Raw genomic sequence first — 10,321 nt, 5'->3', positions numbered from 1 at the left:
TTGTCACCAGATTCGGCAAGGAAGCTCTAGAAATCCCAAATCTTGACATGACTACTGCTGTTAAAGCATTCAAGATGGGAATTCAGAAGAGCTACCCCTTTTATGATGATTTAGTGATGACTCCATGCAGGACATTAGACGAAGTCAGAAACAGGGCATTAAGATACATCCGATTAGAAGAAGACAAAAGGATCCAGGATCGTCTTAGAGGACAAACGAAACAAGAAACTCCTAAGAAGAATAAAGGATCCTAGAATAGAAACAACAATTCAAAGCCGTTCGCCAAGCCCAATAATCACAACGTGCGGGCAGTTGAAGAAGGAGATGACGATGAAGACTATCCTTGCATCTCCGATTATTGTTTCTCTGTTGATACTCATGGCTTGATCTGTGCCATGAAGGATCTGGGAGAAAAAGCAAGGTGGCCCCGAAAAAATGAGAAGATTGTCGGCTTCAAGGACAAGTCTAAGTGGTGCGCTTTCCACGAAGATTTTGGCCACGCAACAGACGAATGCATCGGCTTAAGGATGGAAATTGGTTACCTCCTGAGCAAGGGTCACTTTAAAGAACTCTTGGGAAGGAGGAAATCCAAGATCCAAGATCCTGAAGACCTTCCACAGAAAGCAACACCGCCACCGCCAGATGCTCATGTGATCAACCTTGTCTCAAGAGACTACGAATTATTTCAAGATTCTTGTGCCATAAGAGAAGATTCCGTAGTAGAATTCGAACTGGACGACGAGAGAAGACCGCTCATCCCCACTACTCGAGTGACTGATCAGAGAATCTTCTTCAATTCAAGGATCCAGGATCCTCACCAGGACAAGCTGGACGTACGAACGGTCAATTTCATCTCAGGAGGCTCTGACATATGTGGAACTTCTTTCTCTGCAGCAAAAAGACTCGCTAAAGAGATAAAGATGGATAACGAAGATCAACCAATCGTGTCAACCACCCTAACAACAGACAAGAGAATCTTCTTCGATAAGGAAGACAAAATGAACATACATGATCCTCATTATGACGGTTTGATTATTACTTTATTTATCTCTAACCATTATGTACGCAGGATCCTAGTAGACGGCGGCAGCTCGGTCAACATTATCCAACATGATGTCCTTAAGAAAATGAACATCCCGGATTCAGAAATCATCCCTAGAACTTCAGTGCTAGTTGGTTTCAGTGGCGAAACCAAGAAGACACTGGGGGACATCAACCTCCCAATTTATATCGAAGGGTTAAATTCATACAAAAATTTTGTGTTATAGATAACCTTTCCTGTTGCAATGTTATTTTAGGTAGGTCGTGGCTCTATGAAATGAAGGCTGTAGCCTCAACTTATCACCATTGCATCAAGCTACCTACTCCTTGGGGAGTTGTAAAGATAGTAGGTGACCAAGCGGAGGCCAAGAACTATTATTCATCATCAATGAAGCCAACAGCCAAGCCAACCATAGCATAGCAACTACAGCAACATCCTAGGGACGTGATGGAAGCTCGGGAGAAAGACCTTAAAGAAGTATCATTGGACCCCGAGGATCCAAAAATAAAGGTGTACCTAGGATCCAGTATCCCCAGTAAGATTGAGGAGGATATAATATCCTTCTTAGGGAGAAGAAGATTTACTTTTGCCTTCAAACACTCGGACATGACAGGTATTTCAAAAGAGGTAATCACTCATAAACTCGGCCTTGATTTATCTGTTAAACCCGTCCATCAGAAGTGAAGGAAATTCGCTCCTGAGAGGAACATGATTATACAAGAAGAAGTTGAAAAACTTCTTAAGGCCGGTATGATCAGAGAGGTTCAATATCCTCGATGGCTAGCTAATGTGGTTGTTGTTTCAAAAAAGAATGGAAAGTGGAGGGTGTGTGTCGATTTTACTGATTTAAACAAGGCATGCCCCAAGGATCCTTTCCCATTACCGCATATAGATTCCATGGTGGACGCAACGGCAGGACATGAAATGCTTACCTTTATGGATGCTTCCTCTGGATTTCAACAAATTCAGATGGAACCATCTGATCAAGAGGATACAACATTCATGACTCCTACCGGCATATACTGTTATACTACTATGCCGTTTAGACTAAGAAATGCAGGGGAAACATACCAAATATTAGTCAACATGATGTTCAAGGATCAGTTGGGTAGGACTATGGAGGTCTACAAAGATGATATGGTGGTAAAATCAAAGAAAGCTGAGGATCACCTTAGAGACCTCAAGGAAGCATTCAATATCCTCGACCAATATAACATGAAATTGAATCCGTCAAAATGCCACTTTGGTGTTAAGGCTGGAAAATTTCTGGGATACATGGTGACGAAGAGAGGAATTGAAGCAAGCCCCGAGCAGATTGAAGCCATCCTCAATTTGAAATATCCTGCTAACATTAAGGATGTCCAAAGGCTCACAGGAAGAATAGCTGCCCTCAATAGGTTCATCTCAAGATCCTCCGAGAAGTGCAAGGACTTCAACGACATTCTTAGGAAGAATAAAAAGTTTGAATGGACGGAAAGGCATGAGGCTGTGCTTACAGCCTTGAAGGATTACTTATCCTCAGCTCCAGCCCTAATGAAACCTGTGGATGGAGAATCCTTATACCTGTATTTAGCCGTCTCAGGAAACGCAGTAAGTGCCTTCTTGGTGAAGGATAATGAAGGTGAACAGCATCCTGTTTACTATGTAAGTAAAAGTCTTCTAGATGCGGAAGCCAGGTATTCTCATTTAGAAAAGTTAATTCTTGCACTCATTATGGCATCCACTAAATTAAGAAATTATTTTGAAACTCATCCTATTATTTTGAGAACTAATTATCCTGTGAAGAATGTTCTTAGAAAACCAGAGTTATCAGGTAGAATGCCCAAATGGGCAGTGAAGTTAAGTGCATATGATATCCATTATGAGCCAAGAATAGCAATCAAGTCTCAAGCAATGGTGGACTTTGTGGCTGATTTCACTAGTGATCTACAAAAAGAAGCTGACTTGGAGGTCCAACAACTGGAAAAGACCAAGGATCCTTGGATCCTATTCACAGATGGAGCATCCAATGTAAGAGGAACGGGATTGGGCATACTACTGAAATCGCCACAGAGGGACATAATACCCCAGTCCATTGCATGTGCATTCCAAGCTACCAACAATGAAGCAGAATACGAAGCACTCATAGCAGGTTTACTTTTAGCCAAAAGTATGAGGATCAGGTATCTTCAAGTGTATATGGATTCTTTACTCATTACTAACCACTTTAACGGTTCCTATACCGTAAAAGGTGAAAATATGATCAAATATTTAGAAATTGTGAAGGAATTAGCAAAATCCTTAGAAGTATTTAGTATAGTACAGGTACCAAGAGAAGAAAATGCCAGTGCAGACGCTTTGGCAAATTTAGCCTCATCCCTAAAAATACCAGAAAATACGAAGATCCCAATTATTCACATACTCTCGCCAGCAATAGGAGAGCAAGAAGTTGGGGAAATAACAAGTGATAAGCAGATTGTACTTTGGGATCCATTATCCTCGGACAATCAAGGATCCTGGATCCTCCCGATCAAAAAGTACATCCAAACAGGAGAAATTCCAACAAAAGAGAATCCCAGATCCTTCAAACTCAAGGTATCGCAGTACATTTTATTAGATGATATACTATATAGGAAATCTCTTGCAGGTTCATACTTGAGGTGCATCGAGAATCCTGAGATCAAATAAGTACTCAAGGATTTTCATGAAGGAGACTGTGACAATCACACAGGTGGAAGAGCATTGTTTTCTAGAATACTTAGAACTGGATACTTCTGGCCAACAATGAAGAAGGATGCAGTGGAGTATTTAAGAAAATGTGATGCTTGTCAAAGACATGCAAACATCCTTCATCAGCCAGCGGAGCCTTTATATCCTATATCCTCTTCATGGCCTTTCGTGAAATGGGGTATGGATATTGTAGGCAAGCTACCAAAAGCACCCGGTGGAAAAGTCTTTATGCTTGCTATGACAAACTACTTCTCTAAATGGATTGAGGCAGAAGCATTTGTACAAGTCCTAGAAAGGGAAGTAATATCTTTTATTAAACGAAATATTATAACTAGATTTGGTATTCCTGCTGAAATTGTTTGTGACAATGGTTCCCAGTTTATCGGGAATAGAACCACTAACTTTTGTGACAGTTGGGGCATCAAAATGATTACTTCCACTCCGGTTCATCCCCAAGCCAATGGCCAAGCCGAGTCTAGCAACAAGATCATCATCAAAAATCTAAAGAAGAAGCTAGGATCCAAGAAGGGAAAATGGGCTGAAGAACTTCCTTATGTTCTTTGGGCAGACAGGACAACTCCAAAGAATGCAACAGGCCAAACACCCTTTTCATTGGTGTTTGGATCCGAAGCAGTAATTCCCACAGAAATGGTGGTTCCTACTGAGAGAACGAGCATCCGTGATCCTAAAGCCAATGAAGAAATACTTCTTGAAGACTTGGATACTATAGAAGAACTCAGAGACCTAGCAAAGATTAGAATGGCAGCTTATCAACAAAGGGTAGCTGGGACATACAATAAAAATATCAGAATCAGAAGATTTCAAGAAGAAGATCTAGTGTTAAGGAAAGCCTTCCAAAATATAACAAATTCGGTTGATGGGAAGCTAGCCCCCAAATGGGAAGGACCTTATCAGATTGAGTCGGAAGAAGGAAAGGGGGGCATATCATTTGCTCACAATGGAAGGCAATAGACTACTAAGAGCATGGAATGCTATCCACCTAAAGAAGTACTTTTTCTAATCAGGATTCAGTATCCTGAGAGGATATATTATCCTAAAAGGATCAAGGATCCTAAAATCGGTAATATCTATCTGATTACTTATCCATTTTTTATTCTTGTTATTCTAAGGATAATATATTCTTAACATTTATCTTTTCTAAGTTTTTAAGTAACAATGCAGATTTCAATAAGAGGTTCATTGTCTAAGAGGTTGGCCACCTCTCCTTTACATATAAGGTACTTTACTATTTCCCTTGGCCTTGCCCACGATTGGGTATGACCCCCGATGGTCATATCCCCTAAGGTTTAAAGGTTCACCTTTCTCACGATCGCCAGTTGCGCACGCTATCCGACGTATAGTTCAGGGCAGCGGGACCGGTACACGCTTAGTAGCTGACAATTTCGTTGTCTCCGGCTATATGGAGGATCCTACGAATAATGGTAGACGTACCATTTCCTAAGGTTTAATGGGTTTTCACCTCTTCTCAAGGGCCATGTCTCCAGTTAGCATCCGTATCTTTGGGCCAGTCCCCAGTTTGGGCTTGTCCCCAGTTTAACACTAGTATTTGGGCTTGTCTCCAGTTTAACACCAGTTGTACGGGCTTGTCCCCAGATTACACGGGCTTGTCCCCAGTTGCACGGGCTTGTCCCCATTTTATTATTTGGGCTTGTCCCCAGCTTAATGGGTTTAATCCCAGTTGATATTATGAATTATTTGCAACAGATTTTCTAAGTTCCTTCTGAAGATCAAGAAACTGAGGATCCTGGATCCTAAAGTTATTCCTTTAAGGATCATTAAGAGCTCAATACTTATGGTAACGTAGGTCTAACTAGACCTTATGGTATGATTTCTGTTTATCGGTTTACACTTATTTGATTTCAGTTTATATCTTCATAGATATAAGGATTCATTATTTTTTTATAAGGATTTAAGATCCTGGTTTATTTTTGTAAGGATATTTTATTCTAAAATTTTTACTCAAGATTATTTCTTAAAACTTTCAATGAGACTAAAGCTATATCAAACAAACTTTCAAAATAACAAGTAACAAGCTAATAGTCAAAATTTTGTAAACATAAGTCACCTGGACTTATCCAAAATCCTTAACCCGGATTTCACCATACGAAAGATGGACCATCCACCCGGGTTAAGTAGGTGTTACTAACAGTTATCATGATAGCTCTTAGCAGAATCCAAGGCCTGTGAGATGCAGCAGAATAAGTACAAAAGAAATTCGGATTTACAGTAGCAAATAAGGAGGATAAAGGATCCTTACGGGCGTGGTTCATGGATAGCTGTGGACTTTGGAGTCTCTTTCTTAACAATCAGACAGTCAATGTCTTCAAGAGAAAATTGAGAAGTAGACTTTCCAGACTTCTGAGCACCTACAAAGCACAATTTAAAGAAAGCTTGGCCGACAAAGAAAAGTTATCAAACTGAGAAGCGTGATAGAAGAAGGATAAGCTGGAACTCGAATTCAAAGGCAAAATGACAGCTGTGATCTTATCACACCCCCATTTTGGGGGCAATTGTTAGTGCACAGAAATTTGATAATGTAGATACGTTATCCTGGCATGTGTTTTAGATCAGTTATCCTTAGCGTGTGTTCCAGATCCCGTCAGAATCGAGGATCCACAGTACTTATTATTTACTAACGGTTGTTCTCATGTATAGTCTTATATTTAGCAGGTATAACGGTTAGAAGACTCAGTCTATCCACTAACTTGCAGTCAAGAAGATATTGACGTGTCTGGATCAATTATCCTTCTGAAGAGTTCCAGAGCTAGGTCAGGATCATGGATCCTCGGTATATTGGTGCTGTTAACGGTTGTTTCTTATATGAAGGCTGATATTTATCAACTATAACGGCTCCAAGACCTGGTCTTCCCCCTATTTCGCAGCCTGAGTGATGGAGCACGTGGTCAAAGTGGCAGTTACAATTATATTGAAGGCAATGGCGGATTTTTAGGGATTATTAGTTAATAGTCTTTATTATTCATAACTTCATAGAGTTATTATCTTTTATGTATAAATAGAGGTAATGATCAGCTAGAAAAGACACATGTACTATCACACACACTCTAGAGCAGAAACAAGCATTCTCTCTACACTAGCATACTTTGTAATCTCGATCATACACTCCACCACATTTGTAACCACCTTTTGTTTATTAATATAATCGACGGTGATAGTTTTCACCGTCCGGGGGTTTTTTGTGCCGGAGATCACGATAATCACATACTCCTCGACCAAAGGTTACCTTGTTGATCATTGACTAAAGTAATCCGACCAAAGATTATCTTATTAATCCTTGACCGGAGTTATTTTACCAAAGATTACCTTGATAAGTTTTGACCGAAGTAAAACTATCTTGGTTAAGGGCTTTTTCCCTCGTGATCAAACCTTTGTGTTCACTAATATTCCGATTACACACTTGTCATTATCAAGTTAGCACCTTACCTTACTTAACAGATTTGGATACTTGATCCTTAACAGATTTTTGTCTAAAACAAGTAGTATTCGAGGGTCATCCAGGACTTCCTCAGAAGTCATCTGGGGTCATCCTCATCACCCACATGAAACAGGAAGGACATGCATCATAAAGTACAATCCGCTATGAAGGGTAAAAGATTAGTCGCGTATGCGGAAGCCTTCCAAACGCGGAATGATGAGAGGTTGACATCAACAGAGCAGCTGTAACTAACTTCCTTCTAGAAGGTTAATACAATTATTCTTTCGTGAAGAGCATGTGACAAGGCAGCCAGTCAGAGGATGGCAGCTGGATAGGTTGTTATAACTGTGCACATGGCTAGCTGTCATCTCATATCAAATACTGCCACGTGTCCAGTTAGTTAGAAGGAATATCTTCTAGAAGGAGACAGTTGTACCAATAATATTCCTTTAACCACCGGCTATAAATACTTAATTCATCATCAAGAGGTATTCATTCACACTTCACATAATTCATCAATTATTTATGTACTTTCTCTCTATACAAGAACGATACTTATTCTCACGCCGGAAGGTGGTTACGAGAAGACCCCCATTCTTGTCCTTCCCGTAGTGAGCTCACGGTGTAAAGTTTTGCAGGTTATCGTCATCGAAACTGTCAGATCTACGCTTTGGTTAACCTAGTTATTATATCTTAATCTTTACCCGGTGGAATCATTGATTTAACCTAACCAGATTTAGATCCACAAATACCATTTCCTTTCCCACTTTATTGTGGTCAAAGACATAGTGATTTCTTTTTTTTAATAGATATGATTATTAAATTATAATATTTCCACCTTCATTTGAGAAGAATATCCAAATTAAGATATTGTAAACTTTCAAAACCCAATCCTCCACAAGATTTATCCACCCTCACATATATTTGAACTTAAACTTTCTACCTTCCTTTGAACAATCATCAACATAAGAAATAAAGACGAATAATAGCTACCAACCGCACCAAGAAACAACGTAATTAGAATACCCCTTCCTCCAATCGAGAGAAGGTTTACTATTTTCTGCTACCATCGTCGATCACTCTTTCTTCTATCGTCAGCCTCTTGGTCCAACCAATAACTATACTTAGCGGTCCTCTCATTGGCTTTCGGGTTACACATGGTCTCTACCCTTGCTCTTTTTTTTATCCAACCGCTAGAGTGTTTATACTAATGAGGCAATTAAAGCGATGCAGAATTAAATACTCAAGATTTAGTTATTATTACTAATAACAGTTTTGGTAAAAATGGAAACACCTATTTCTTTTGTCGTCCTGACTTCCTACACTCTCTCAACTTTTTAGGTTATGCATTAAGTTGGAGTAGTTGTACGTCACACGAAATTAAATATTTAATCAAATGAAATCAAACTACATTAAATACTTATTAAAATAATAATGAATAGTTTTCCTATTTTAAACCCCAAGTGAATTATATAATCCGGTGGTGTTTCACGCTGTAACATGCACATTGCTTCTTTATTTGACGTCCAAGACTCTTCATGGAACCACCAATTCCTTCCGTGGAGGTTTGTTATTCCATGATCAATTTTGTTCATTGATTTTTGTTCGTTAATTTCCCTAAAACCCTAAAAAAGATTATTATTATTATTATTATTATTTTAAATTCAATTCATGTTTTGCCCCGAACCTTCTTTTCACAGTTTTACTTATTCCATTTTTTGTAATTTAACTTATGATTATAATTTCACGATCCTAAAAAATCATAGCTTTGGTGTTTGATTTTAATGTCAATTTTGTGAAATTAATGAATTATACAAGTTGCAATTAAAAATCTTAGTTATGTTGTTTGAGTTTCATTTCAAAAGCCTATTGTTTTGATAAGGGATGGATATTTACTACCGAATCCCTTCGATAGTAACGGTATTCATTAAGATTTATACAAGTTCGGTTTTGGTAGTAGGCGGTATATATGGTACCGGTATCGATACCATTCCTATATATAATTAAACAAGTCGATCCAGAAATCATTTTTTAACACATTTATGGTATACTTATAATTAAATTATGAGTCAATGAATGTTTTATTCTATTTGTCTAGGGTTTGGTATTTCCGACGTGTGGTGATCAAGGTTTCACCAATGCGTTTATTCACAGTATTCATGACAAAACTGCTACAAAAACGTTACTAGAGATTATACCCGCTAAGTGGCCTATGTGAGCTTTCACGTTTAAAAAAGCGCCTGAAACCTTTTGGGCATATGTCATTTCCGAATTCCGAGTAAACAATTTGTCCTTGATGCAATTTATATTTATCATCATCTAACACTACTCAACCTAATATTATACTTGTTGGTTTTTGAAAGAAATACTATAGCTATCATACTGGTGTATCGGATGCTGATGGTGATGTTGTTGTGAAACTGCACGTGGCGCGTACAATGACCCAGACCCTATACGAGGAGAGGAATCAGGCTATGATACGGGCAGAACAAAATAGCACATAACTTTAGGAAGAGTGCCCGGCATACTTTGATAAAGACGTGTGGAGGTCTTTCTGTTCTCATTGGTGCAAGGCATCCTTTAAGGAGAAGTCTGCTATTAATGCAAAGAACAGAAGGAAACTTCAAGTGGTTCATACAAGAGGTGCAAAGCCCTTTAATAAGTTTAAACAAGTAAGTTTTATACATAGTTGATATAAGTGTGTTCTGTTTAACAACTTAACATTTTTTCTATGTTACTTTAATTTTTAGGAACTGAGGCAAAAGTACAGTGGGCCTCCTATAGTCGTACAATTTTGGGAAGAATCACACAAGAAGAAAGAAACAGATGAGTGGGAATCTGGAGAGTCTCGGTTGATTGGGGTATGTATGTTCTAGACTTTAATGGTTTTATTAATAAGTAAAGCTAACAAGTTGTATAAAAACTTGGTTGTTTTGTTGTTGATCAGAATAAGATGCGAGAGATACTAGCATCAAAACGAGGCTCGGGTCAGCTATCTGTGGATTCAAAATCTGGTATGTCAGCTTTGATTGAGGCCCAAGGTCCCATTAAGAAAAACAGGGCCCTTGGTCTCACTCAACTTACAATTACTTATATCCTTTATCAATATGTCATAT

This window comes from Bidens hawaiensis, unplaced genomic scaffold (assembly GCF_021521415.1).
Source record: "Bidens hawaiensis isolate Kalapana, Puna unplaced genomic scaffold, B.hawaiensis_p1.1 tig00029002_1, whole genome shotgun sequence".
NCBI classification, from domain to species: Eukaryota; Viridiplantae; Streptophyta; class Magnoliopsida; order Asterales; family Asteraceae; genus Bidens; species Bidens hawaiensis.
This window is presented reverse-complemented; position numbering follows the sequence as displayed.